We start from the raw sequence: 27446 nt of genomic DNA on the forward strand, positions 1-27446 counted from the left end.
GAACCTCTCTATTGTAACAGACCAAGGTGACTTACCACAGCTATCAAATGATGTCACTTCAAACATGGAGTAGTAGGCCTAATATTGTTTCCACACCACTGAACTGAAATACAAAGATTGAGGTTACAAAAAAGCTGTTTGAAATCCAGAAAGGTGGTTAGCCTGAAAATGCTGCTGAGGGAAGTATTCCTATCACGTCCTGTATTATGTCACAGCTCTGCAACTGAGCTCTAAGCCAGGTGGTATCCAGATGCCATCACTGGCAGGGGAAAATGAGCTGAATGAACCATGAGCCTGTTTCCATCTGTCTAGAGCCACCCTCTCTGCTGTGGCCACCATGGTGCTCCACAAACAAGATCCCAGTCTTGTGTTCCTGCCTTGTGCTGCTTGCCACACATCTGGGCTCACTGCTGCTCTTCCTGCCACTCAAAAAACTCTCATAGGCAGCATCCCATGAGTTAAAAGGAATACAGATTGCAGGGCAGGCATATTTATTGCAACATCAAATGCAGAAAAAATAAGCAATAGCAAATACACTTTGGCTTATAATTTGTTCAGCATTCTTTAGCTTCCTTTCACATTTTATAATATGAATTACCAAAATTAAACATTTCAAAATGCTGAGATTATAAAACACTTGTAATCAAACCTTCAGCAATATAAAATTCTTGAATTCAGGCCAATTGCTTTACAGTCTGTTCCCTTCTGGTGCACATGATGCTGACCTGCATGTGTTGCAGGAGATCTTAGGGCAAAGACTGCTCCATTTTTATGCACAATTAAAGCAGTGCAGCCCTCTTGGTTTCTCATATGTATGGTCTCTCTCACTTCTGCAGTTGAATGTACTTCAGTACCCTTCTATGCAATGCTGCACATCCTTCTGATTTATCCATTGCCTTTTGCTCTAAGACTTCTTCTCAGCTCTTGGAAACATATTCAAGGTAACATTGCTACAGAGGTGCACATAAAACTGCAAACTCAAGCCCTGTTACTATTCAATAACAGGAAAATATCTCTCTCTTTAGCCCAGCATCTTCTTCTCGCCTTCCCATTCCAAGAGGAGCACAGTATTTCTACAGAAAAGAGATGCAGAGAGAGAAAGGCTTCTTATTTTTTACACACTATGGGGTTTGCTGAGAACAACCACTTCCTAGGGAAGCCCAAACTGGAAAAACAGATGGGAATGGCATTCCAAAATTGATTAAAAAATGAAACCGATGATCATTGGCACTGAGTTCAGTGCAGAAATAACAAATAACTGCAATTTATCTCTCACAAATACTTCAAAAAGGAAGAGGATAGGAAAGAGAAGTTCAAGTATTCTATGAATGGATTTCAGCACAGGAACCAGAAAGCAAAAAAAGAGCTGGAAGGATATTTATGACAACTTGTGTTAACTTGGACATGAGTGTCTAAATTCAGAGGAGTTTGGGATAAGGGAAAAAACCACGTAGGAAGATTTGCTGTAAATTGTAAAAAACCCCCAGTCCTCTGAAGAATATTAGGATGTTACGCCACTACTTCAGGTGCACTCTGTGGTTAACAAATAGTGGGAGCTTCTTGGAGATCCCCACTACACCCTTTCCAGAAAACAGGAATGATTTCTGCTTTCTGCAAAGATAGGTGCACTTAGCAGATAAGGTGTGCTATGCAAGAGTTATGCTGAATAAATAAGGTTGCAATGAAAAAAAATTGGCTGTAGCATCCCATTGAGGTTCTCATTTTCCCCTGATAATTCAAAAACATAACAAAGATACATCTCTCTCCTTATCTTTATAATATGTTAATTTTTCACCACTCCATTCTCTCATTTAGGAGCAGGACAATTCAGTCACCTTGTTTTCCTGAGCAGCATAGAGATCTCCTTCTCCTCTCATGGACTTCCAAGTGAACATCTGCCACTTGCAGCAAATATTGATCAGAGTGTTTGTAAGGCTCCTCCACCTGCCCTTAATTTCCCAACAAAGCCCTTTATTATTATTTTACAGTTAGTCAGAACAGTCATGCAGTTCCTTTCTCCAGTGCATTTGCCAAGTAAAAGGCATAATTAGTCAGAGAAGTAGAAAGATATTTAGACCTCCAAGAGTGAGAAAAGGAGTGGACACATCAATAACATTCATTGCAGTCTGCAGAGAATTCCTATTTCTGTTTCAGTAAATAAGGCTGAATTTTCAAAAAACCTGTTATCAACCATTGTATATAATTCTATAACATAGAACTTTCTGTAGTGATTCATAAAGCTTTGCAGAAGCTTGAGAAAAAGAAATTTTTTTTCTATTTATGAAACCAAATTTTCAGCCTGAAATATAGGCCCATTCAGCCACTGCTGCCAGCAGAGCTTGGGGTAATAACCTTTATAAAACAGGGAGTATTTCCTCAGTACCAACACAGTGAAATATACATGTGATAAATATTTCTAGCACATACTGGTAGACCATTATCAATCCCAGGGAGCAGAAAGTCCACATGTAGAGGTGCTGCTGTATTATTTCTTTGCTGCTAAATATTCAGACTGCAATCTGTACAGATGCTTTGCAACTTTACCATCCTAAAGTCCCAGCATAACTACTCTCTATCCCAACCAGGCATGGAATGACTTGATCTCCACCTCCTCCTTTCCTGCCAGTATCAGTACCCCACCATCATGTCTTTCTCTAGTCCCTTCTCTGGACCCTCCATCGTTTCCTTCAAACAGCTTGGCAGCCATTTGAAATGGTGGTGGCTTAACACTGGAGGAGTCCTGAAAATAGCTTGGCTTCACACCAAACTGCAGATTCCTAGCAGGTTCCTATGTTTGTTCCTCAAGACAGTGACTGTGGATCATTGCCCAGGAGAACACTTTCCCAGTACAGGGTGTGAATCAATGCATGACAGTGCATATGCAAAAAACGTCAGGGAACTGGGGGCTGAACCACAATATATAAATCATATGAACAGACATTTTTACTCTAGCTGGTACATATTGGTTATTTCCAAGCAAATGTGTTCCAAAAGCTTTTCTTCATGAACATGGAAATGATTTCTTAGAAACAGTCCTGCTGAGTTGCCAGACCCATTCAAAACAAAGGAAATCCAAACATTTCCAAAAGCAAATAAGGTGTCAAAATGCAATTAAGTAACCTTATGAAAGCAATTCCCATTACTTAAAAGTAATTAGGGACATCTTAAAACTTTAACATGGCCACATGATGGCCTAGTGCATTATTCTTACCAGATTAAAGAAGAGGTGGAAGCAGGGCTAAGAGGTGGAAGCAGGGCTATGGATAACTTTTGTTGACATCAGTCAGAGTAGTCTTCAGCCATGTAGATTTTTTCCTACATTATTACTGGATGCTGCTGCTATCTGTTCATGCAGGTCTCAGCAACATGATTTGAACAGACTTTTACTAAGAGAGAGACTCCTTAATTCTGAATTAAAAGAAAGCACAGATTTCACTTAATGTTAACATATATAATATATATAGCCTCAATAACATATATATAACTATATATATATAAAAAACTATAACATATATAGCCTCAATTCTGATTCAAAATTGCAGGTTTTAGTTATATTATTTTTAACCTTTCTTTCCAAGTCAGAGTACTTGCTTTTAATCAACAGGAAATGTTGCTGGGTATTAGGTGTGTCAACAATCACATCACTTATATAAGTTACTTACATAATGGGTTCTTCTGGAACCTAAGGGTTTATATATCAGTTAATAGGAAAATATGAAATAATAAAGTTTTTGAGAAATACATTGCTATATACATACATTCACCTGAATTTGATTTATATACAGTAACTAGTTACTTTTCCATTGGTATATTAAGTATATGTTACACTCTAAGATATATGCAGAGAACAGGATTTCTCACATGTATGAGTGTGACAGGTGAGTTCACCTGTCAAGACTACTGCTGAGAACAGCATATCTTTTTATGCAGACCTAGGTTTGCCGACAGCAAGAAGTAGTAAAGTTAATTTGTAGAGCTTTCCTGTGGGGGACATATGTATATCAGTCTAAAATTTAATATGCACAAGGTAACATTAACCTGTTTTAGAAAGGAGATAAGCTATGTCAACACAAGTTCCACTGTTAGCTGAACAGAGGCATATCGTACAAAGCTGTACTAGTACAATACTTCAAACTAAGAAACAAAAGTAAAGGAGAAAAAAACCCATGCCCTTAAATGTAATTGTTATGCCAGTGCATTCGGTGATGAACAACTCTTTGTCCTATCAACTGCTGAAATAAGTCAAATTCTCAGGTGAATATTATCATGGCAAAAGTATTAATAGTTTGTGCACTGGAGATAACTGATAATTAAACACCCAGGATGAGGCTGGCTGCCCGGAGAGCTAAGGATGCCAGGCCAGGAAAGCCACAAGAGAGCTGTAAAGGCGATGAGTAAAAGCGCTCTGTCAGCTGAGGTGTCTTTCGTGCAGCACCGGGGATCACAGGAAAAAGAGAGGGATATGAGTGCAATGTGAACAGGTCCATGGCACAGCGTGTCTGTGGTAGAAAGAGGGGATGGAAGCAATACAGTTTCTCTGAGTTTCTTCAAAATAAGAAGTGAGAATAAAGGGAGAGGAGGGTGAGGCGGGAGGCGTTGGCCCGACCGGCTGTGGCGGTGGCAGGGCGCAGTCCCGCGATGCCGGCGGCCGAGGGCCCGGGCGCCGTGAGGCGGAGCTGCCACGGCGGCTTCGCGGGGACCGTGGCCAGCCCGGAGCGACAGAGCCACGGCCAGCCCCGACCGAGCCGCGGGCAGCCCGGAGTGACCAAGCCGCGGCCAGCCGTGACCGAGCGAGCCGCTGACAGCCCCGAGCGACCGAGCCGCGGCCAGCCGCCCCGGGCGCTCCCTGCAGAGCACTGCACAGCACAGCCCCAACGTTGTAGCCAGCAACCGGCAAAGTCCGATGGGGATCGCTTCGACCCGCCAGGGGGAAAAACCCCAAAGCAACACTAATGACAAGAAAAAAAATATTTTTTTAAGAAATCAACCCACTGCTTGCAAATCGCGCGGTTCACTGTCCGGCAACAGGTGGCTGAAGTTGCAGGGACTTTACGGACGGGGACTCCCCGGAGCAGGGCGGTGGAACGGCCCTGGCCGGCGGAGAGCTCCGGATCCCCGGCCTGGCAGAAGAGGACCCGGCTCCGGCTCCAGCTGGGGCCGCCTCCGCCTCCTCCCGCGCTGCCCGGGCCGCCGCCGCCTACAAGTCCCGTCATGCCCCGCGGCGTCGCGGCCGCTGCCGTCGCGCCCCGTCCCCCCTCCCGCGCCGCTCCCCGCCCACTGCCGGCAGCGCACGCGCAGCGGGGGCGGCGTCCGGGGCAAGTCTCCCCAATGTAAGATGGTGGCCGGGCTGGCAGCGGAGCGCCCCGAGCTCGGAGATCGCCCGTCCCTCGCGTAAAGGTCGTCGGAGCAGCCGCCCGAGCGCCCGACCGGCTGCCGCCACACGTCTCGCCCCAGGAGCGCCGCTGCGGGTTTCTCCCCTCCGCTTCTCTCCTTCCTCGCCGCCTCTCTCCTTCCCTCCCCACCCTTCTCCTCCTTTTCCCCTCGCCTCCTTTCCCGCACGCTCACTCACCCACCCGCCCGGCCGCCCCCGCCGCGCTGGGCAGCCTGAGAGGGAGAGCCGCGCACACGCACCGCGGGCCGGGCAGGCAGGAGGAAGGCGGGTGAGTGCGAGCTGAAGGCCGGGCCGGGGAGGGAAGGAGGAGGGAAGGAGAGACGAGGAGGAGGCGGGGGGGAGCCGGGCCGCTCTGACTACGAGAGCGCCGAGGCTTCGCTGGGACGGCGCAGGCCGCAGCCCACCCGCCGGTGCAGCCCCGGCGACGGCAGGACGCGCCGGGCCGCTGCCGGGCGCCGAGGGCACCGGGCCGTAAGGGGAGGGCGCGGGGGCGAGCGGGCGGCTCCTCCTCCCCGGGGGCACCGGGGAAGGGGCTCTGTCCGTGCCGCTGCCCGGAGGAAGCTGTAGTGATTTCCTCCTCGCCCCCCCTCCGGCGCGGGGAAGCCCTTGGGCCGGGCCGGGCCACCGGCCGGGCTGGCGGAGGGACGGTGGCCCGGAACCGCTGGCATTTGCCGGGGCAGGCCGGTGCGGCCAGGCGCGGGCATCGCAGCGTGATTCACTTAGAATTTGCGTGGAAATTTCCTCTCTCCCCTTCTTCCTCTTCCCTGGAGCCAGGCTCCATTTCTTCTTGTGATAGGCACTTTTTTTCCTGGGGGAGAGGCAAACAGATGGTGAATGGCAGCCTCTTAATTTTGGTGTTATTTTGGACAGTCCGTGCAACCTCCTGAGATTTGTCTGTCAGTAAAATAACCGGTATGTAACTTTCTGTCTCCTGCTTGCAAAATCCTAGAAGCTCTTTCCATTTTGTGTATTAGCAGAAGCAGATGACAAGGCTGTGTATGGGTGCTCATCCTGCTTCTAGCGATAGTCCTACAGCTCTACCTGCCAGTTTAAAAGTGAGCAGCCGGTGCCTTTGTATGTTCAGTAAAGGGGAGGGAAAATACACTAGATAATTATCTTAAAATGCTTTGTTACTGTACCAGAGAGGATTTAATTGTCCATGGCTTGTATGCTTCTGTCAGTGTGGTAATACTAAGTATGCTGTTCAGAAGAGAAGCAATTCTCTCCAGAGCGTATGTTAATGTGAGCAAAATCCACAGCTGGTTAAAGCTGTGGAAATTCTAGACCTGCAGATGTTGGCTTACTCCTGTCCAAAAGTTTTAGGAGTTAATGCTGGCCAGTCACATGTTTACTGAGCCTGTACAAGTTTCTAGCTTGCTGTGTTTTAACTGCCTGTGTTTTGTTTTAGTTTTGAAATGTCTTGACTCGAACATCCCTGTACTTTGACTTCATATTCATGTAAACATGGTGTCTGGCACTAACAGAAGAGCACACATACTGAAAGATGAATATGTAGAAGAATGAAACTTTTTCTAGCCCCTTTCACTGCTTAAAAAGGAAAGAGAAAAAATAAAATACAGGCTTATGAAGAGCAGGGAATAAAACAGCTGTTTGACTCAAGAGGGTGAATTAGTTTCAGATGGCCTACAAATAGCCAAATGTACTGCTAGTTTCTTAGCACCTCTGTAATAATGTAGTGATCTAACTTGTGGTCTAGGATTCAGCTGTGCTGAACCTTAGGCTTTTGGAATTCAGCAATAGAGTTTCCATTTCATAAACAAGATGAACACGTGTTTAGAACTGCTTGGCAGTTGAACTTGGTTGAATTGCATACTAAATTCATTTTAGGGGAAAAGACTGTTTTGGAAGGGGGGAGTACAGTGAAAATTATGTATTCTTTTAACTTGCGTGTTTCTTCAGGTGCCTCTTCGTTTGCTTTTAAAATTAGGGTGTTGGAGGATCCTAACAGTTTTTCTCTTTGCAGAGAAAAGGTGATGAGTGTCTGTCAGGAATAGTGCTCTACTAGTTTCTTGGTACTTCAGAAAGTTTAAGACCATCCTTAGAGTGCCAACTAAATAAAAAACTTGGGTCAAAGAGGCTGGTGAGAGAGCATATGCAAGTACATGGCTTTGTATGTAATAAAAATAATCTTTATGTAAAAGTACATGTTTTCCTTCATGGCTGTTGTTAATAGAAGCTAGGATATTCTTTGTGTGCTAAATGTTTTTGAAATAGCTCTGACCAAGATCCTAAATATGGGCCCTGAAGGCTTAAGTCTGGCAACTATTGCTCAAAATCTCACCTGCCTCTTTGAAATAAATGAGATTATTTGAAATAGACCACTCTGTAAGCACAGGTAACTGTTAAGTGGCTGATAATAGATTGCATCTTGGGCTTTGGTTGCTCTGGTAAGATGAGGCAGATCTATAGGCCTTAACACATGCTGGAAGGAAATTACTTGCTCAGCAAGATTGCTAGGGTCAAGGGTTCTTCAACTTTCACACGGTGAATAGTGCCTTGGGTTGTACAAAACACCTCTTGTCCCACTTGCAGTTATGCTGTATTGCTGAGATACCTTGAGTAAGTGCATATGTGAAAGACTGCATAACTTACCTTGCTTCAATGTCTTGAATGTTTTTTCTCTTTAAAGATGTTCATGCTTTCTTTTTTTTTTTTTCCTAGTGTGTATCTTTCTACCTGTTTAGTCCCCTTTTTATTGGATGGTAACAGTGTGAGGAAATGAAATTTTATGAATAAATAGAGTCCCCATCCCTCTGGGCCACCCTCTTCTGTTTCTTGGAGAATAGTCTATGACTTTATTGTTTTCAGAAGGTTGGTTAATATTTGTTAACATTTTAACAACTGTAAATACTTTCCAGACTTGGAAAATTAAGTATAGCAGCAAATGGTTTGGCATGGCTTGACCTGCTGTTCAGGCCTTCTGGTTCTTCCTGTAAGTAATTGGGAGGGCAGTGCAAGTGTCTAGCAGGAAATATGAATATAACATATCTAAGTAAAAGCATGCATTAGACTGTTTGGAGCAGTTAGGTGCATGTTTTTACCAGACTGGGGTTTTTCTGTCATGCCAGAAACTTTGGCGTGCTTGGTTTTGTCAGATGGCATATTTCTTGTCTGAGTTTGAAAAAGGAATCTTCATCATCTCCTTACTTCAAAATTGTATTCAAGATTGTACAGATTCAGTGAGTATTCAGGCTACATGGTTTTGGCTTCTGGTTAGGTGTTATTAGACTGGCTGCATCAGCTCAAAGGGAAGAATTAGTGTTTAAACTAGTGATATCCACATAGTACTAAAATCAGGAAGTTTTGTGGTGATATGTTTTATTTTCTTTCCTTCCACTTGGCTGTTCTGGGAACTTGACAACTTCAAGGTATTTCCAGTAGGAATCCATCATCATTTAAATGGAGCTGGCAAGTGTTTTCTAACCATGGATGTGCAAAATAAGGTATTCATAAATCTCAGGCATGTGCTTTAACAACTTGAGGAAGCCTGCATCCAGAGCTATCAAGACAAATACAGGCCAAGGAAATGACACTTCTCATCCTTTTCTGTCTATCCTGAAAGCTATGTTTTTTTTCTGGAGCAGAATATGTTAGTGTTGATTTCATGATGGTTAATCAGTTGTTAGTGTATTTTTACTGAGGTATTTCATCTGTTGCTGGTTTTCAAATTGGGGAAAAATAGGTTGGGATCAGCATAAGGGAGATTTTTTAATCCTTTAGTCACTGAGTTAAAAATAAAGGTGGATGTAGAGATCAAGCAAACATGCTGCTGAACTTGGTGGAAAGGGAGCTTGGATCTTTTTTAAGGCATTTTCTCTGATCAGTGCTGTCTGATTTTGATCCAGTTCTGTTCTCTTGCAAGGGAAGAATGGAAAACTTCATCTGTAGCTTTCTAACATACTGTGATCCCAGCATCTGTTTCTTCTATCTCACTGTTGTCTTGAGAGCAATAGGTGCCTAATATGAAGTGGGTTTCAACTGACTACAAAATGGGATGTAAAGTAATTGTACTTCTGCATATCTTGGTTGAGAGATGGAGGGTCACTTGTTGTAGTGCAGGCTCTTGTACTGTCTGAGCCCCTTTTGGGCTTTGATTATTTTCCTTTCTCAGCTTAGCAGTCTTTTGTTGCTGGCAGGTGATATTGCAGTATTTTGTATTTGATTGCAAGAATCAATTATTAGCACTAGAAATTTGGGGTGGTGTTTTTGTGTTGTTGGGGTTTGATTTATTTTTGTTTTCTTTTTTCAAAACAAATGAAGTGACAGAAACTGCAAAAATGGCAGCACACTTCTGTCTTCACTTCTAATGAGTTCTTCAAATTCAAAACAGAATCACATGAGCTTTGTAGGGATGGCCAAAAATGTGATAGGCCTGTGTACTGTGATTTTCAAGCAGTGCTTCATCCCAGGTTTTACTTTGGACCATTTTTAGGCCTTTTTTGTGGTTGAGTGCTTATGTTTCACGCTGCTGAGGCCTAATCTTTTCCTTGCTTAACAGAAGGGGCATTTATTTTTTCCTGGTGTGGATGTTCTTAAATGTTTTCTTCCAGATAAGATTTGATATGCAAAAGTAGTAACTAAAAGGGTAGCAAACTTAACCCTTGTAAAATAAAATACACTGCATAGGTAGACTTGCTAACAGTTTTTCAGGTTGGTTTTTTTTCAGAAGCACTGAATTCAACAGGTGAGATTTATTTGAAAGCAGGCTTCATGTTATATTTTGGTTTAGAGTTTCTTTCACCAGTATGGATTTAATGTGGATCCTGCTTGAATACTGTATATTAATTTTAAATTGCAAGATACATGAGCTAAGACACCTCAAGTGTGAAATACTGTACTTGCAGGTGGAGTAGTTTTGTTATTTCTAAACCTGTCTCTTATTACATGTTATAGTAAGTTGCCATCCTAAAAAAAAACGAACAGTTTGAGTGGAGGACTGGGAAGAAGTAATTATATTTGTATGTGCTTTGGAGCTGCCTACCTGCAGAGTTTATGATAGAAGTTTTGATGAAGGTTATGTCCCAGATAGGTACGCATGTGGTGGCTGTTGTTCAGAGTTGGTTTTTTACTACAGCCTAGAATTATAGAGAAACAAGATCGGGAAGAAGTCTGTAGCAGTAATCACTAGATGTGGGGAGAGAGTATTCAGCTACTTTTTTGTCTTTCTCTGTCTTCTCTCCAGATATAATGAATGAAGATAGGTATGTGTAGCTATAGCTGTGCCTGTCAGTTAAAGACCTAGAGCTTCTCTGTGATCTGTAGATATTACCTTGGGCTGTTGGACATTCAAAAATAGAAACTATTCCCTGCCTTTGAATAGCTCCTGCTTCATGACATGTGACTTTTTTTTTATTGAATGGAACTAGAATTAGTCTCATTCATAAAATGTCTGTCCCTTGAGAGCTCTTAAACTAGCAAAAAATAAAAGGCCAAAACTTGCTAGGTCAAAATTAGTGTTTATAGGTCAGCATGCCCAGTAGTGAATTTGAATGCATTTCCTTCAATCAGTGTGAACTGTGGGGGCTCCTAAACTCCTGAAGTTCTGTTAAACACATTGGTCTGAATTGAGAGAGGCCCAGTAGCATTAATCCAATTTGTCTAGTGACTTAATCTTACTGCCATTTATCATGTAACTGCTGCTCCTCTGAAGGAGCCTTCTTGCATGTGTTTCTGTTGATCATTTAGCATGCCTCAATCCCTTTTCCTAAGAAGGTAATCTTCCCTTTTATGAAACTTCATCCTAGGTTAAGGGTCAAGTAATTTATAACTGAGAAACCACGTTAGAGAAGTTAGAGCTTCCTCCCATCTTTGAAAGCTCCTTTGCTAATCCTTTCATTTAGTAAAGCATATATTTAACATATTAATGTGGTTTCACTGTTAGTGGCAAACTGGTTCTAGGACATAGGTGGTAAGTCTGAAACCAGAAGATGATTGCAGGTTTTCCTTTCCATAACCGTTAGTGTACGTTGAAGATATGGAAGAACAGCTGGGAAGTTTAAGGAAATAGCAGCTCTTATATCAGGCTGTCTTCTGCACATGGGTATTGTTATCTGACTGGATTACAGTTTCATTTGAGTCTTGAGTAGTAGTTATAATTGTGAGCATGCTTCAAGGTATGTCCATTCTCGTGTTTTCACCAGTGTAATGGCTCCCTCCTTTCACTGAGCCCTTTTAGAGACATTAATTTCCTAAATTTTTATGCTCATGCTCTCATTCTGATTTAACTTGAGGCTTGTGATTCTCTGGAGGTGGGGCAGGGGCATAACTTGTATGAGAACTATTCCTCTGGTTACTATGGTATACATACACAGCACAGTGAAACTTGGTGAGAGCCAGCTGTGTTGTGTGACCATGTGACTCTGACAGTCAGAAGAAAACACCATACCTTGGGCAGAAACTGCTTAGAATTGGTTCTGTAGTATCTTTTCCTGGGAAACCAGCTATTTGCTTTTGACTTCAGTGTCTAAAAAGAGAACACTATACAGCCATCTTTATAAGGAAGCCTGCAGTGGCACATGGCTTTTATTCTTTGAGCACAGTTGTATAGAGCATAAGTAAAGTGAAGAGTCAGAAAACAGGCACTTTTGGAGTAAAATGTTTATTCTCTCTCTTGTAATTATACCAGTGACCATGAGGGTATTTTTTTTTAATTCTTTGCACGTATGTATTAAACTACTGACTAAAGGTGCAGCAAAATTTGTTTTCAAACTTGTGTGATTTGGTGTAAGGAGGTGAGAGGGAGAGCCAGGTTCCTTTTGGCATTTGCTGTGCTGTACTCATCTGCTCTTAGCAAATGAGCTACTTCGTACCAGCTGCTGTTTCTGCTGTATTCAGTGTGTGCCCCCTCTGAAAGCCTGGTGCAGGTAATTCCTACAGAGGGGCAGTGCAGCATCTTTTGATTGTACTGTTTTTTCCTGACACTTGTGATGGACTTAGAAAATACCATAGTGTATGAAAGTGTAAGGAAGGAGATGGACTCAGTGTCGCGCTGTGTTTTATTTGGGTTTTTGTTTTACTTTTCTTAGGTACTAAATAGAAAATCAGATATCAAAGAGCATATTCTCAAAGCTGACAACAGCATAAATGTTTCTGAGGCATCCTTAATGTCTTCATTTTGTATTTTGTTTCTTCTGGTTTTAAAGGAACTTAAATCTATCAGCCAGTTCTTTGTACTCTTAAGGCAGTTGTTTGATTTTCTTATGGGTTTTGATTAGTTTGTGTCTCATATGGGCTTAGGCTTCTCCAAAGGAATTGCATTCAGCTGCTCTTGGTTGGTAAAACCTCAGACCTGTCTCTTAATGTTAAAAAAATCACAGCATTTAAAGGACATGTTGGGCAAGTGTACTTGCAGTCAACTTGAATTTGTGCTTTTTATAGCATATATTTGTCACAGTCTGACAAATTGTTTGGGATTTCATTGAACACTTCATATGTACCAAATGACTCCTTAAGTTCACCTGCCTGAGTTAATGCAGGTAGTGGAGGTAGCAGTAGAAGGAATTTATATAAATCTAATACTGCATATTCTCCTTAAATTTGTGAGAGATGGTGTTGTTATTTCTCATTGTTTTCCCCTTTTTTTTCCCTAAGGAATTGCTTTATATGTGTCTGTCTCTAAAATGTTTACCACAGCATATAGATTATGTTCAAGCAGTTCTCTGTGTTCTGTTCCTCACTGGGATAAAGGTGCTTCCCTCAATGCAGGTCTTGATCTTTCTCAGCTTTGTTTTTTAGTAACAAATCTGTATTTCCCTGAAAAGCAGAAGTAGGCAATTGTAATTTGGGTGGCAGATATGTGGGAACAGGTATTTATGACGTGGGTGAATATTGTACAGAGCAACTGCCTTTCTGGATTTCTAGCAGGTATGTGGAGCATGTGTGATAAGATGGTTCTTTGATTCTCCAAAGTTCTTCTGTGCTTCTTGTTAAACTAATGGTTTGAAATAAATCTCATTTTTTAAATTACTGAATGGAAAGTAAAGTAACATTCTAAGTATTTTGTGTAGAAACCAAACCAGCTCCAAACTGGAATTGAGTGTGACTGTAACATGGTAGATGTTTTTACCATTTTCTGCTGACTCTGATGTCAGTACATGTTACTGATACAGCATCCTGCTCTTGTCTGAAGCAGATGATGTCTTAAGTGCAGTATTCTTACTTTCCATATTGAACTCCAAGCTGATCTCTTTCTTCAGCTAAGAGAACTGATGGCTCATTGCATTTATTTGCTCTGGCCTTTTAATTAAATCTGCCTTTCGTGTTACACAACTGTTTTATAAATTACTAAAAGAGAAACCTTAATGCCTTGAATTATGTGTAGAGAATTTCAGATTTTAGAGAAGCCTCATCCTTTGTCATTTTCAACATGAAACAAGAAATAAGCCACAGGCCTCATTTCCACCTACTTTCAGGTAGTGCCACAAGTTTGAGCACAGGACATGTGCTGTATTTGGAATTGACTTTACCTCCCAGGTACACATCAAGAAAAAGCTGAAATGGTTCACTCATTTATGTTTTCCTTTGGGCTTTGCAGTTAATAGCTACAGGGGCTAATGCTTTATTTACTTTTTCATTTTTGAAAAAGTGTAGGTACCTTGGTGTATCTGTAGTCTCTTTAAAGTGTAAGTGGGTTTGTATGTATTAAACTTCTGTTGTATCTGTACAGTTCCACTGTGCCTTGTGTGTTTACATATTAAGACTGTTATATTGTGTAAGAGCAGTGCTCAGGGTAGGGAATTGTTATAATAAAACTTACATTTTTGAAGCTAATATTGTAAATGTAGGCAATGTTTTTATGTTCCAAACATGTTCTCTAACCTCATCATCATAATAGATCTATTCCATTGGGTAAAGTTTACTACTTAAATGTTTGTAGGATCACGGCCTTACTTTGTAGTATTTTGGTTTTCTGCCTTGAGCACCACCTAAATGCAATTAAGTTGTAATGCATTTCTGTGTTGACTTAGGTTTAAAGTGGAAAGTATGGACAAGTTCATAGAATTACAGAATGGTTTGGTTTGGAAAGGACCTTAAAGATCACTTCACTCCAACAGCCCTGCTATGGGCATGGACACCTTGCACTTTTCCAGGTTGCTTAAAGCTCTATCCACCCTGGCCTTGAACATTTCCAAGGATGGGTCATCCACAGCATCTCTAGACAGCCTGTTCCAGTGCCTCACCACCCTCATAGTGATGAGTTTTTTCCTAACATCTAATTTAAATCTACCCTCTTCCAGTTCAAAGCTTTTACCCCTAGTCATATCACTTCACTTTCTGATAAGAGCCCCTCTCCATACTTCCTGTAGGCCCCCCATGGGCTACTGGCAGGCTGCTGTCCAGATCTCCCGCTCTGGAGCCTTCTCTTCTGCAGGCTGAACAGCCTCAGCCTCATAGGAAAGACAGTGCAGTGCTCTGCTCATCTGTGGCCCTTCTCTGCCCCTGCTGAAACAGTTTCCTCTCTTTATTGTGCTGGGGATCCAGCAGTTCCTCAGCCAATAATGTTGTGTCCCAGCTGTCCAGTGTTCATTCCCCTGGGGCTTAAACTGCCTGGCCTCTCCTGGCTGGAGTGAGGGGCGAATGCTGCCACATTTTGCACGAGTCAGGTTTGCTTTTCTCCACTTGTGACTAAAGCTACTGAGTGGGAATGGCTGAGAGTGAATCTGGGGGTGGTGGCTGCTGTCTCACAAGTTTTAGCATGAGGTTGAAGAGGCTGACCAAATTGTCCTTGTTCCCTGTATTTCTTGGAAGCTTCTCAAGCATTCTGAAGAATGATTTTAAGCCTGTGCAAGGATTTGATTTATTTGTATAGATTTTTTTAATAGGCTGGATGATGAGTATAGACCTTTTTCTGACACATTTGCTCCTCTTCAGCTGTGAATGAAATACAGAATGTGAGTTTTCTAGAGAAATATGGAGAAGATTCCTTTTTTTTTTTTTTTTTTTTTTTTTTTGTTAAGGAAGCATCACTGCTTCTTCCACTGTAGCCCCCCAGCCTTTTCTTTTGAGAAGTGCTGGAGCACATCTCACTTACTGGTAGGAGGTATGAAATAAACCTTTGGATACATTTCTTCTTCACTCCTTCTCATGTCTCAGGGATTTCTTGACTGACTAGTCATGATGTGAATTTTCCAGTGGTTAATAATTCCTGGTATTATTTTCTCTGTCAAAGAGTATGGGGACTTTTTCTGAAGAGCTGTTACTGTTCTTAAATATCTTATTGTTAGTCTGATAAGTAACTTTGGATGATTGGGAAGACTGATACAGGAACTTGTGTGTAGTTGTTGGTAGGGTACTCTACCTTACCTGGAATTTGCTCCAAGGGCTGGAGTACTTGTGGTGTCCTTTGCTGCATGTTTTTGTCTAAACTCACAATGGTTTAGACAGCAGCGCTAATAACGTGCTCTTATTCTCCTCCCTGATATATTTCTGATCTTTGAGGCTTGGAAGTTGGTTGATCTTTTCTTTCCCCCTCAGTTCAGGGCACCTTTTTTGCTCCTGTGTGTATAGATATTAGCTTGTAAAACTGCAACTCTTCATTTAACTGTATGATGTTTTTCTAGAAGTTCATCCATAACTTCTAATTCTAATTTAGAAACAGAGCTGAAGGCTGACTAGGGGATGTTCTGTTTTAGAGGTGATGTACATTGTTTAGAGGAGCTATAGTGAGCCCAGAAAGGCAATATGTATAACTCATTTTAGCTTGTGCTAGAGCAGATTTTAATATGAGGTCTTAGTTCCTGCAGTTCTATCTGGGGAAGTGCAGGGATAAAGATAACAGCTGCTTTGAATCAAAACTTTGTCTTGGAAGACTTTAAATCTAGCAGATGTGTATAAGAAGTAACAGTTTGCTAAAATTCTGCCTGCTGTTAGGGAAATGCATCCTCAGGCTGCAGAAAAGACTTTGGGAAGCAGGAGGAACTAATGGTTGGAGTACCTATAGGCATGCTATTGAAAATACTGAGCTGAACTTGCTGGAGCAGTGTGTGGAAGGCAGGCAAGAGACAACAGGCATGCATTAAAATAACTGCATTTGGGATGAATGTGTTTCTCTGTGGAGTGGGACAATTATTGTGACAGGTGAAAGGTTCTGTAGTGTTTGGCTTTGAATGTTTTGATGCCTGGCTTGATAAAGCACAGTGTAATATAGACTTGTTTTGCTTATTTTGATTTGAGAAGGATGTTGAATGGAGAACCCTAGAGATCCTTTCCAGCTGGAATTATTTTGTGAATCTGTAGCAAAAACTGTACCCATCCTCAACTTCATGAGTGTGAAATTGTCCATGTTAGAGCTTGAAACTAAAAATCAGTGATAAGCCCATAAACTCACATGAGGCTTAACAAGACCAAGTGCAAGGTGCCTGCACCTGGGCTGGGGCAACCCCAGGTATCAGCACTGTCTGGGGGATGAGCAGATGGAGAGCAGCCCCTCTGAGAAGGCCTGGGGGCTACTGCTGGATCAGGGGCTGACCCTCATGCTGGGACATGAGCCAGCAATGGCACTCACACCCAGAAAGCATCATGTAGTGACAAGCAAACTGAGAGTAGGCTTGGCTTAAATATTAGAAAGAAATCATTACTGTGAGGCTTTGGCTCAGGTTGCTTAGGGAAGCTGTGGATGCCCCATGCCTAGAAGTATGCAAGGACAGGGGGGATGGAGCTCTGAGCAACCTGGTCTATTGCAAAAGGTGTTGCTGCTCATGGCAGGGGTGTTGGGACTAGATGATTTTTAAGGTACCTTCCAATCCAGGCCATTCTGGGATTCTGTGTTAATTGCCTTAAGGCAGATGTGGCTTCAGTGGAAGTGCAGGAAGGTTTATTTAAACTTAAAGATACTCCTTGATGTAAATACTGAAGCTCCTGGATGTAATGCAGAATCTCTGAATCTCTTGCACTGACACAGGATGTTCATCTTCCTAAAGTTCAAGGTGGTTGCTTAAAACCTCAGTGATGAAATGCTCAAAAGGGAATGGGAAAATACCAGGTTTGCTAGTGATGTGCAATGGGATGGTGTGCCAAAAAAAAAAAAAAAAAAAGGAAACGAGAGCTGATGGGATCCCTCAATGCTACAAAGTACCACACCTGAAATGTTTTTACACCAATGGAGGCAGCAGGAGGAGCAAGCAAGACTAGCTCCAAGCTTTGGTCCAGTCCTAGAAATTTGATGTTGGCATAAGTGAAACCTCGTGGGTTGAGTCTTGTGATTAGGGTGCCCTGTTGGATAGTTGCAGGCCCTTTAGGGGGAATAGGCAGGGCAGAAGAGGTGTGAGGAGGATGAATGGGGTTGGGGGGTGAGGGTGGCATTTTTTTTAATGGGAGGGATAGATAGAATGTGTGGAGTGCACAGCTGTCAATGGCACATTCAAGCAGCATTTGCACAATGCTCTCAGGCACATGGTGTGACTCGAGGTGTCCTGTGCTGGGCCAGGAGTTGGACTCAGTGATCCTGATGATTCCCTTCCAACTCAGTTTATTTTATAATTCTAGCAACTTTTCCATACACTGTCCATGGTACTGCAGTTGCAGGCATTTCCCTTGCACAGCTGTAGTCAGGCTGAGAGTGTGTTGGAATAAAAGTGATTTAGTATTAAAGTTGGGCTGGATTGTATGTGTGTGGGGTGGGTGTGGGTGTTTTAATTCCAGTCTCCCTTGTAAGATTTTTGTTGTTTGTCCTTCAGCTTAAGTACTTCTGTCCAAAGCCCCAGGAATAGCAACAAGGCTGTATTTGGTTAAATGTTTGTGTCTGTAGTTGTGTCTATGTAGAAAGCTGGAGGAACATACTTTACTTCTATTGGTTAAAAATCACAATTTTGATAATCCAGAGTAATTTCTCCAATTTGTAACTGCAAATACACTATGATTTATCTTAGGGCAGAATTTAGTCTAAGACCTTTAACTTCAGTGTGATGATCAGGACTATGAATAGAGCCCCTAATGAAAGATAAAATTAGGTGCTGAGCATTGTGATGGTGTTTCATATCTTCTGCAGAGTCTCTTGGGAGAATGAAGGAAAATCTGGTCCTAGCAATTAGCTTCATCTTTGCATTGTACCAATAGATAATGTCCTTTACACTAGTTATTCTAGATTTTGCAGGTATTCTTTCTCAGGCTTGGGGATTTTGAGTAATTAGAAAAGTGTTTTTAAACTAACTCATTATTATCTTAGTACTGCTCTTAGATTAAATCTGAAGGACATGTACTTTTTTCAGCCTATTAGGGCTTGTATTTCCTTTAAAAGCAAAGCAATGGACAGTAATTATCACTCTGGACTCAAGACTTGTGAGGGTTTAATGGCACTTGCAAAGTACAACTAATGTGTCTGTAAACCTTTATAGAATGCTGTGTTTGAGTGAGCTTTTTGTGTGTCTAGTACCACTCTTTGTTTCTTTGTCAGTCAGGAAGTTTAGCAGATGTGATGCAAATAATCATACACTAATTCTGCCCTGGAGGAATGCAAAGGTACTTCATTCTTTCTGCTGAGCTTTTCTTGGTTTCTCCCCATGGGTGGTAACTGGTTGGTTAAGGGCAGTCTGTGGGTTACTGTGGGTGCTGGATTCCTGGGCTGGCAGGTGCAGTGAGTAGTTTACATGTGTGCTGTGCTGGAGAAGTGGTGTTCTGCAACTCAGTGTTCCACTGAAATACTCCAAACCATGAGCAGCTTGCTCACTCCTCTCCCCCTGCAGCAGCCTGGGGAGGTGAAATGGAGGCAGAAAGGTCAGGACCGCGTGTTGAGGTAAGAATTTACTGGAAACAGCAATGAGATAAGGCATGGAACAGTAACAGCAGCAATACAAATGACAGAGGGTGCAAGAAAGAGGTGAATGATGCACAAGTGATTGCTCATCCCAGGAAACCCCTGACAACACCTGACTTCCCTCCTCCATACTGTGTGACCCAGAAGGGATGGATTCTCCCATCCCTGGAAAATGGCCTGGAATAACCTCTGTGTCAGAGCAGTGTCCCCTTCCTAACTCCTGTAAAAACTAACCCTGTCCTCCCTGGGACCAAATTTGAGTTGGATCTAGGTGCCAGCTGGAAGGTCAGAATTCTAGAACATTGAGTGGCTACTGGAGATGTAGTGCTATGCAAACAAAATTTTGGTGTTCTATTCTAAGAGCAGAGGTGATGAAGGACGAGCTCTTCATCTAAGTATATGATTTTTAATCCCTTTTTTTTTCTTGGAACTGTTGAACATAAAAAGGTGTTTTCTGTGGTGGGTTGTTTCCCTCCTATATAATTTCAGTGAATTACATCTGTATTTTAACTGCTGCTAGATGTATTGAAAATAAAATTTAAATAATATTGTCTTTGTCTAAAAACGCAAGTGTAGCATTTGTAACAAGTAAAAGCTGTTTTGAAAGATGCGGGAAGGCCGCTTATATTTGTTCAATTCTACATCATAGTCATTTTGTAGATAATTAGTATAAGAAAACAATTCTGAAAGACAAAATAGCTTTTAAAGATTGATGAAAGTTGAGAAGCAGATCCTATATGTTTTGTGGAGAACAGTAAACTTTTCAGTTTAATCTGTTCTAAGTTAATTTTTTTCTGTGCAAAGTGCATAGTGATAAGGAATTATAACAATATGCCACTGCAGTTCTGCCTAAAGCACTTGGCATTATTTGCATACATACATGTAATGAATTTTGCCACCTATACCCCGAATTTGTGTTGATCTGGGAGAAACAAATGTGAGATTTGTAAACACATTTTAATAGAAAGCAGATGTATTTGAGATGTTCAGCAATGATAATGGTGCCTATTACAGACACTGTGGAATGACTGTTTAATAGATACTTCAGGGTTTTTTTGATCCCTTTTAAACTGATGCAAGATGCTTATTTTACTGCTCCGTTGTATGCTGAGGACTGTGGGTTTTTTCCTTTTACGTTGTCTGAAAAGACTTTGCTGTAGTGGACGACTTAAAATGTGTATGTTCCAAGAGTATCCTAAAGAGCTCTCTTACCCCTCCCACCCCCTAAGTGTAGCTATTGGTTTTCTCTGCCATAATGTAGTTGATTTTGATCTCTGTACTTTCCAAATAACAATGTTTCTCCTTTGTTGTTTACTGAGAATATCAAGGTAAATTACTATTAATTCTTATGCGCACTCTGAGATAAATTTATCTTTAACCGTGATGAAAATTTGGGAAGTAGCTTTGTATCAAGTGTTGAATATAAGTTATAAATAGGACCTTTAGTATATCAGTCAGTAATTACTGAATTTTTAAAGTGTCAGACTTTGTCATCCTGTTCTCCTGTCCAAAATGAGGGCTGCAGAAGTAGCATCTTGTTGGGTGCAGAGATAGTGCCTTGTGTTAGAGCAATAAAATAGTTCATTGTATGCATTGGTTTAATAAAAGATGCAATCTCTATGTACTAACTTTGTGGCTTTTTTAGAGTAGGATGAATGTAGGAGTGTATGCAAGGCACAAGGGTGACTTCTTCATCTTAAGCAGTTTCAGGACTCTGCAGAAGTGTGCAGTGCTAGGAGGAGACAAGTTTTCTCCATGTTTTCATGCTCATCTTCTCTTGTGGCTGTCCTTGATCTCTGTCCTGCTGAAGGAAAACTGCTGTGGGCACATGCTTTGCCTTTGGTACCTCTGTGTTCAGGGTGTAGCAAAGTGGCTTGTGACTGTTAAAAACCTCAATTCTGCCTAGTGATGTGCTATTTTATATGCTGTCTGTGCATTTAATCTAGAGGGAATATTCTGTGTGTGCTCTAACATTCTTAGTCTTGTACATAGCTATGTTTTTCAAGGACTTAAAACAATGTGTGTGACTATTAATGCTCTTTTAAAAGTGTTCAGAAAAATTTTTAGTCTTTCATAGAGACTGTTTTCAAAAGAAAGTTGAAAAACTGAACTGAAATTTTCATTGAAAGATGGTTACTGGGAATGTAGTTCTTTACCATGTGACTCCTTGTGGAGAAGAAATGATGTAAATTCTGTGTGTGGTTGGTTTGGAGCTCTTGCCTTACATAGAAGGCAGCTAACCTGGCAGCTGTTGTGATCTGTTACCCTAAGGAATGGGGCAGTGGGAAGCAGGTCCTTGCCACTGGCTGATGTCAGCCTGCTTTCCTCTGCCTGGGAGAGGATGTTACTTTTCTATTACTCCATAACTGGATTTCTTCTCTGCACTACCTACTCCACCCAAGGAGCATTCCTTCCACAAGGTCAGGGAATTGAGTTGCTCATGTTCCAGCACTAGCAAGAATATTTCATCCCTTTCCAAAGGCTTGCTGTTTGTATAAGAGGTGGGAATCTAACTGACTGACATTCTAGTGTGAATTTGGGAACAGTGATTTAGTTGAAACCTACATAACTAGATATTAATAAACAGAATGGAGACAAAATGGCTGGAAAGCACTGCAAAACCAAAGGTGCTTTTATTCACCCTGACTCTTCATTGTTGACTGTCTACAGGCACAGTAATGCTCTATAGTCTCAGCTACCAGCATTTTTCCATGTGAGTTATGTCATCCATGTAAACTCTTGACAGCATCTGATTTACCTATCTGCGTGCACAGTACTGGTCATGAGCCTTTACTGTTACAGTAGGCAAGGATCAAACACTAACCTCTTCCAAAGACAAGTGTCTTAAAAAGTGGATAAAAATCTGTAATTTTATTAAATCAGAGGAGCAGAAGATATTGTATGTGATTACTGTATGGGTCTGGCCCATCATGCAGGTGGGTATTAAAAGAACCTGGAATGTGTAAACTGTTCCTTGTCAGGAAGCAGATACCCTGGGTGCCATATCCCTGAATAATATGATATTTCCCTGCTGTCTCTCTTAAATCCTCAGAAAAAATGTTGAGAAATATCTTTGTGTAACTCAGGGAGTAAATCTAGTGCTAAGTAAATCTAATGCTTTCATTTTGAAAGTGGACATTGCTGTTAGGGATAGTAGCAACCACTCCACTGTGATGTAGGAACACTAATACGGGTTTTCAGGTTGCTCTTTAAAACAATTACTGTTCAGCACCTTGCAGATGAAGACTAAACCACACAAAGTTTCTGTTATACGTCTGGAATCACACACACTAGCCCACATAAAAAGTAGCAGTGCAATATGACCCATTGTTTTTTCTTATTTCTGCACACACATTTCAGATGGAATATCTGTGTCTTTAAGACTAATTTTGAAATACTTTTTCTCATCAAATTAGGCTCTGTGCTTAACTGTTTTCCTGAAGTATATTGCATGTCAGATACAGCCAGTGCTGTCTGTCCTGTACTAAGTATCCACAGTAAGCATAAACGTAAAAAGCACACATTTGTATTTCATTCTAATTCACTATGTTTGTCTTCCTGATGCCAAGATGCTAGAAATTCTGAACAGTAAAACAGAGTGAGTGGGTCATTTTTCTTGTAGAATGCAACTGCTGAACTGATTTAGGTTTATTTGCATATTAATTTTTCAAATACTTTGATTAGCAGGAGTTTATGGCGGTTTATAACAGCTATGTAGGTTAGCCATTTTCCCTTTCAAAATGAGATTTGCAAATTATTTTCCTCCAAACTGAGTGTGAGTTGCTTTTTTAGAGAATCAGGTTTTAGAATATGAGTGAGTAATGCTGTAGTTATATTCAAGACTCAGACATCATAAATCTTACTAAGTGGAATGTCATAATGAAAAGAGAAATATTATATTGTCAGAAGAGTAGTCAGAAATTGTTGAGTTCTGAAAACCAAAGCACAAGAGTCAATAGCAGCAGATCGCAAACATGTGGTCATAGCAAGAGAAAAGAATGTTGTTTTGGTGCTCACTGGGTTCTGTTCTCAGGGGTCTTGTACACCAGTCTGGACACACTGAACAAGTCTGTCCTGAGTAGCTGTAGTCCTTGGCCCGGCTTGCTGGAAGAGTAAGGAGAAGTAAGGGTGCAGGCACCTCTTGGTCCTGATTTGCCACAGTTCAGGAGTTGTGGATCCTAAATTGATGTGTGTGATGGATTATATGGCTGCTTCTAGAGTTAGGCTTGTTTGGAATCCATTGCTCTTTGGTACTAATGACACTTAAAATAAAAAAACACGTACTTTTTTTTGAAGAAGTCCCTGCAATTTGTAACCTTATTTCTTTGTGGTCTGCTTTGATATGTTTTTGTACGGGTTCACCTTCTCTATAGAAAATGCTAGGAAAGCCTTGCTGGGCCTGTAGAAGCCTCTTTCATGACCACTGTCTTTAGAGAGAAAGGATGGTTCTGCTGAAAGAACAGTCGGTGGATTGCAATACTGATCAATAAACAAAATGTTCTTTCTGTATTTAATGTTCTAGACCTACTACCTTGAGACTTCTAGAATCTCTGTTCCTGCCCTTTTGTCTAGAGAGGACTGTGAAGCTTTTGGGACTGTTCAGTCCTGAGAGCTTTTGGTGATTATCATGGTGCTGGCCATGCAGAGCCTGGCACTGTAACAGACCACAATAAGCAGAGCTTTTCAGTTGGCCCTGAGAGTGTGTAGCCAATATAGATGTACAGACCAAAAAACTTTTCCTGACACTCCCATCTCTGGTCCCAGACAAAAAATGCTTCCACTGTTACTGATGCAAGACAACCTTCTACTTGTGTTTCTCTCCACAGTGGGGAAAAAGGGCCATGATAATCAAGTCAAGGATTTTCAAAGAAAGCTACAGCTTTTCAGGAAATCATTATGGCATACTAAGTCCCCTGCCCCCTTGTTTTTTGGGTGTTTTTTTTTGTGCTTCCATGATCTTTTAACCATACTAGGTTGGATGGTGTGAAGTGTTAGTGGGGAAAACTACCTATCACAAAGGCAAGGATCTCAGCTGCTGTGGGAGGCTGCAAAGCAAACTCATTCAGCTTGTTTTGTAGAAAGGTAAGAAATATTTTACAAATGCTTTCAGGTTTTACTGAGATCTAAACATTCAGCCTCCTAAGTCTATTTTCATTGATCTCTAATTCAATTAAGGAATGAGTTGTAGATTTTCCAGGAATGGAGCAAACTTGCCAATATATTCTGAAAGCTAATCCTGTATATAAGGAATGTGGCACTTAACAGTGGTATGAGTTTTCTTGTGTGGTTTCAAACATTTATTGTTTCAATAGCAACCTAATCCACGGATAATACTATGTTCTTACAATTTGTCCTTAGTTCTTGAAATCTTGCATAGTCTCCTATTTCAGGGAAAATCTGGATGTTTTCTTGTGAGGTGGTGTTACTACAGTCATCTCAGCTTTGTTAGCACCAGCCCTCTGAATTCCTCTTCTGCAAGACGGGTTCTGTACACATAATGTATCGTGTCTAGAGCAATGATTGAGTATAATGGGCCTTGTTTAGGAATGAGTGATCCTTCTGTAAAACAAACTGTGCAAAGAAGCTTTCAGTTTGGGGTAATCTGCCAGACTTTGAAGGTTTTATGTTGCTGTTTCACAGCAGAGGTGCCTGGGGGGGGGGGGGCAAGGAAAAGACCTCATGTTGATTCAAGAGGCCAATTATCTGGGGAGGTTAACAGTAACCTCTTAAAACAAAATTCTTGTATATTGACCTCCTTTGTTGAAATTCTTTGATACTGGTCAGCGGGATTATCTTGTAAATCAGAAATTTTGGAGCACACTGAATTAATTCTTAGAACAATGCCTATGGACTGTGATTGGTTTGGAGTTTCTTCTTCCCCAGGAAGTGATTTAGGCTTTTCTCTGGCTCCTTTGATAGGGCCAGATTTGTAAATATGAGTAGATGCTTGTGTGCTGTCCCTGATGCCAATCAGGGACTTGTCTCTCATTCCTGTTTGTTGGTGTTGTAGGTTTGATCATCATCAGAAAAAGTGAAGAGAAACTTGATTGTGGTAATGATCTCTGTGGGGTGCTTGCCCTTGCTGAGGAGACTTGGACTTTCTCTGAACGTGCCCAGGCTACATGTGCTGATTTGTTTATGCTCCCTGGGGCTGGTTGCAGAATGTTCTCTGTGCTCCTGCCATCCTCCTCATTACAGAATAACTCTGGCTTTTTGGTCCACTGTGGAGTCTTCCCCATGCTTGCATCCATAAGATTTAGATGGGCTATTTTGATCCATGGCAGCCTGCTTCCTCTGCTTTATACCTATGAAGGGAGAATAACGAGAACAAGCTTACTTTGGCAGCTAGCTGGAAGAACACTGGGACAAGGCTCATGTGACTTGACTTTGATTTACCTTATCAAAAATACAACATTATTGTCAACTTCAGCTCTAAATTATTGGCAGAAGTGGTCTCAAACTCTTAATCTGAACAAATACATGATTAACTAATTTTCTTCCCAGAAACTTTATCCAAAGCAAAGTAAAAATACATGGATTTTCAAACTCCAGCTAAGAATATTCAAGCAGAAAATGATTGAAGATGATCTTTCTCCACCTAGAGGGAATCTTGACATGATAAGGTTTGCTGCCAGGTGATAAATATGCACCCCCATGGACACTGCTCAAACTGGGCTTGTGTAGCCTCTATATTTCTATTTTGTCCCTGCACATTTTACATATAGCAGTACCTGAAGTTCTTCAGAAGTCTGTGCTCTGTGTATTTTGATGCTGCTCTTTTCCAGAATTTACTTCTGTTGATCTTTAGGTTAAAACTGCCCTCTTGACTATTGAAAGCCATTTGCTAATGAGAATTGACACTACCAGCATGAAAAGCATTAGAGAAGAGTCCTTCTAATTAGGCAGTATGAGGCCATGTAATTTACTGACTGTAGATGTGTTGTTTCTTTTTTTTCAAATGTTTAAGATTTCAATTGTGGCTGTCTGTACAGATTATATATGAAGTTGCAGTATATTGGGAGGTGCTTGGATCTGTTTATTTGAGATGCTGCTGTGCCAAGAAATAAGTTTTATTTATAATAACAAGCAAACCAACAAAGAATAGTTTGGTTACAAGCAGCTTTTTCCAAGTGATAGTAGCAGTAAGTTAGTCTCTTTTGTCAATGCTAAAGTTTTGGAGTTGGGTTATAACTGGTTTTTTTTGTGTAATGATGTTCAAATAATACTACAGAAACAACTGTCCTCCCAGTTTGCACTTAGATCAAACCAATCTCAATGTAACTAATGTCTTCCTCAAATTTTTATCTGTTGCTAGTGACTGGAAAAGCATCCTATGGACAGTATCTCAGTGCTATGGGTAAATGTTTCTCCTTAATAATATATGGTATTGCTGGACACAGAAATGCTTTTTGCTGTAGATTTGCTTATGATGTCTTTTAAAACCTTGTAAATGAAAGCACTGCAATACAATAGAATCCTGGGAATGTCAGGGAGTGCCTGGAGTGTGAAAATAAGAGCAATGCATTTGGCAATTCTGTGTGTGTAGTGTGAGTGTGGTTACCTGGCTGATTCAGTAGTTAGTAACATTAAATTAGCTTTTTGTAGGTTTTGTTGATCAGAAACATAATTTCCTGTACTTCTACTAAGAGCTGTGAGATTTCATGGAGTATCTGTTGCCTGACTAACTCCTGGTAGCTGTCATCAGGACTCCTAATGAAGTTATGGTGGGAGAGCTTTTCTTGATTTAAGTTAAACATGAGAATTTTTATACTTTATCTTTTCTGTGTGAAGTACAGCTCAGCAGGTAAAAACTGGGCTCCTCCCCAGTTGCCTTACCAACATGGGTCACTGACAAAACTTTGTGAAAGTAAACCTGGATATAAGTTATAAACTTGTAGAGACAAACCCAGTCAAACTGCTAAGTAAAATGGCTTTTAAAATAAATATAAACTAGAATTTATAGCTTTTTTGCATAAAGTTTGTGAAGAGATTTATTCTTTAACCTCAGTGAAGTTTGTTTGAAAACAGATCACTGCATTAATTATGTTTGATTTTATAAATTTTCACTCCTTATTTGTGGCAAGTAGAACTTGTATTGAAAAAGTATTGGATAAAAAATGAATGTGCACGTATGGAGGGAGAAACTTCTGGCAACTTTTCAGGCCATGTGTACTAACACATTGGAGCTTCTACAATTATCAATGGAGGCATGAAATCCCAGTTCCAAACTATGGGTGGGTTAATATATTCAAGATGTTTGTAATATTTAGTGATTGGGAATGG

General features: G+C 41.2%; 1 protein-coding gene and 1 long non-coding RNA gene across 5 annotated transcripts in view; one reads left to right on the forward strand and one right to left on the reverse strand.

The window, feature by feature from the left end:
• Positions 1 to 495: 495 nt before the first annotated feature.
• On the reverse strand, positions 496 to 5275 carry LOC135442391 (uncharacterized). The gene is made up of 3 exons (XR_010438668.1): positions 4993 to 5275; positions 3212 to 3408; positions 496 to 1073 (listed from the first exon to the last, which is right to left on the reverse strand). It is a non-coding gene; the product is annotated as an uncharacterized LOC135442391 (long non-coding RNA).
• Positions 5276 to 5337: 62 nt separating this feature from the next.
• The window catches only part of CNOT4 (CCR4-NOT transcription complex subunit 4), a 76253-nt gene continuing 54144 nt past the window's right edge, over positions 5338 to 27446 (forward strand). For 3 of the 4 annotated variants that reach the window (XM_064702168.1, XM_064702166.1, XM_064702169.1), the window contains exon 1: positions 5528 to 5660. The gene's annotated coding sequence lies outside the window, so the exon portion shown is untranslated. Of the gene's footprint in view, positions 5661 to 27446 lie in introns of all 4 variants that reach the window. The other variant, XM_064702167.1, reaches the window with a different exon arrangement.

Source organism: Zonotrichia leucophrys, chromosome 1A (assembly GCF_028769735.1).
Source record: "Zonotrichia leucophrys gambelii isolate GWCS_2022_RI chromosome 1A, RI_Zleu_2.0, whole genome shotgun sequence".
NCBI classification, from domain to species: domain Eukaryota; kingdom Metazoa; phylum Chordata; class Aves; order Passeriformes; family Passerellidae; genus Zonotrichia; species Zonotrichia leucophrys.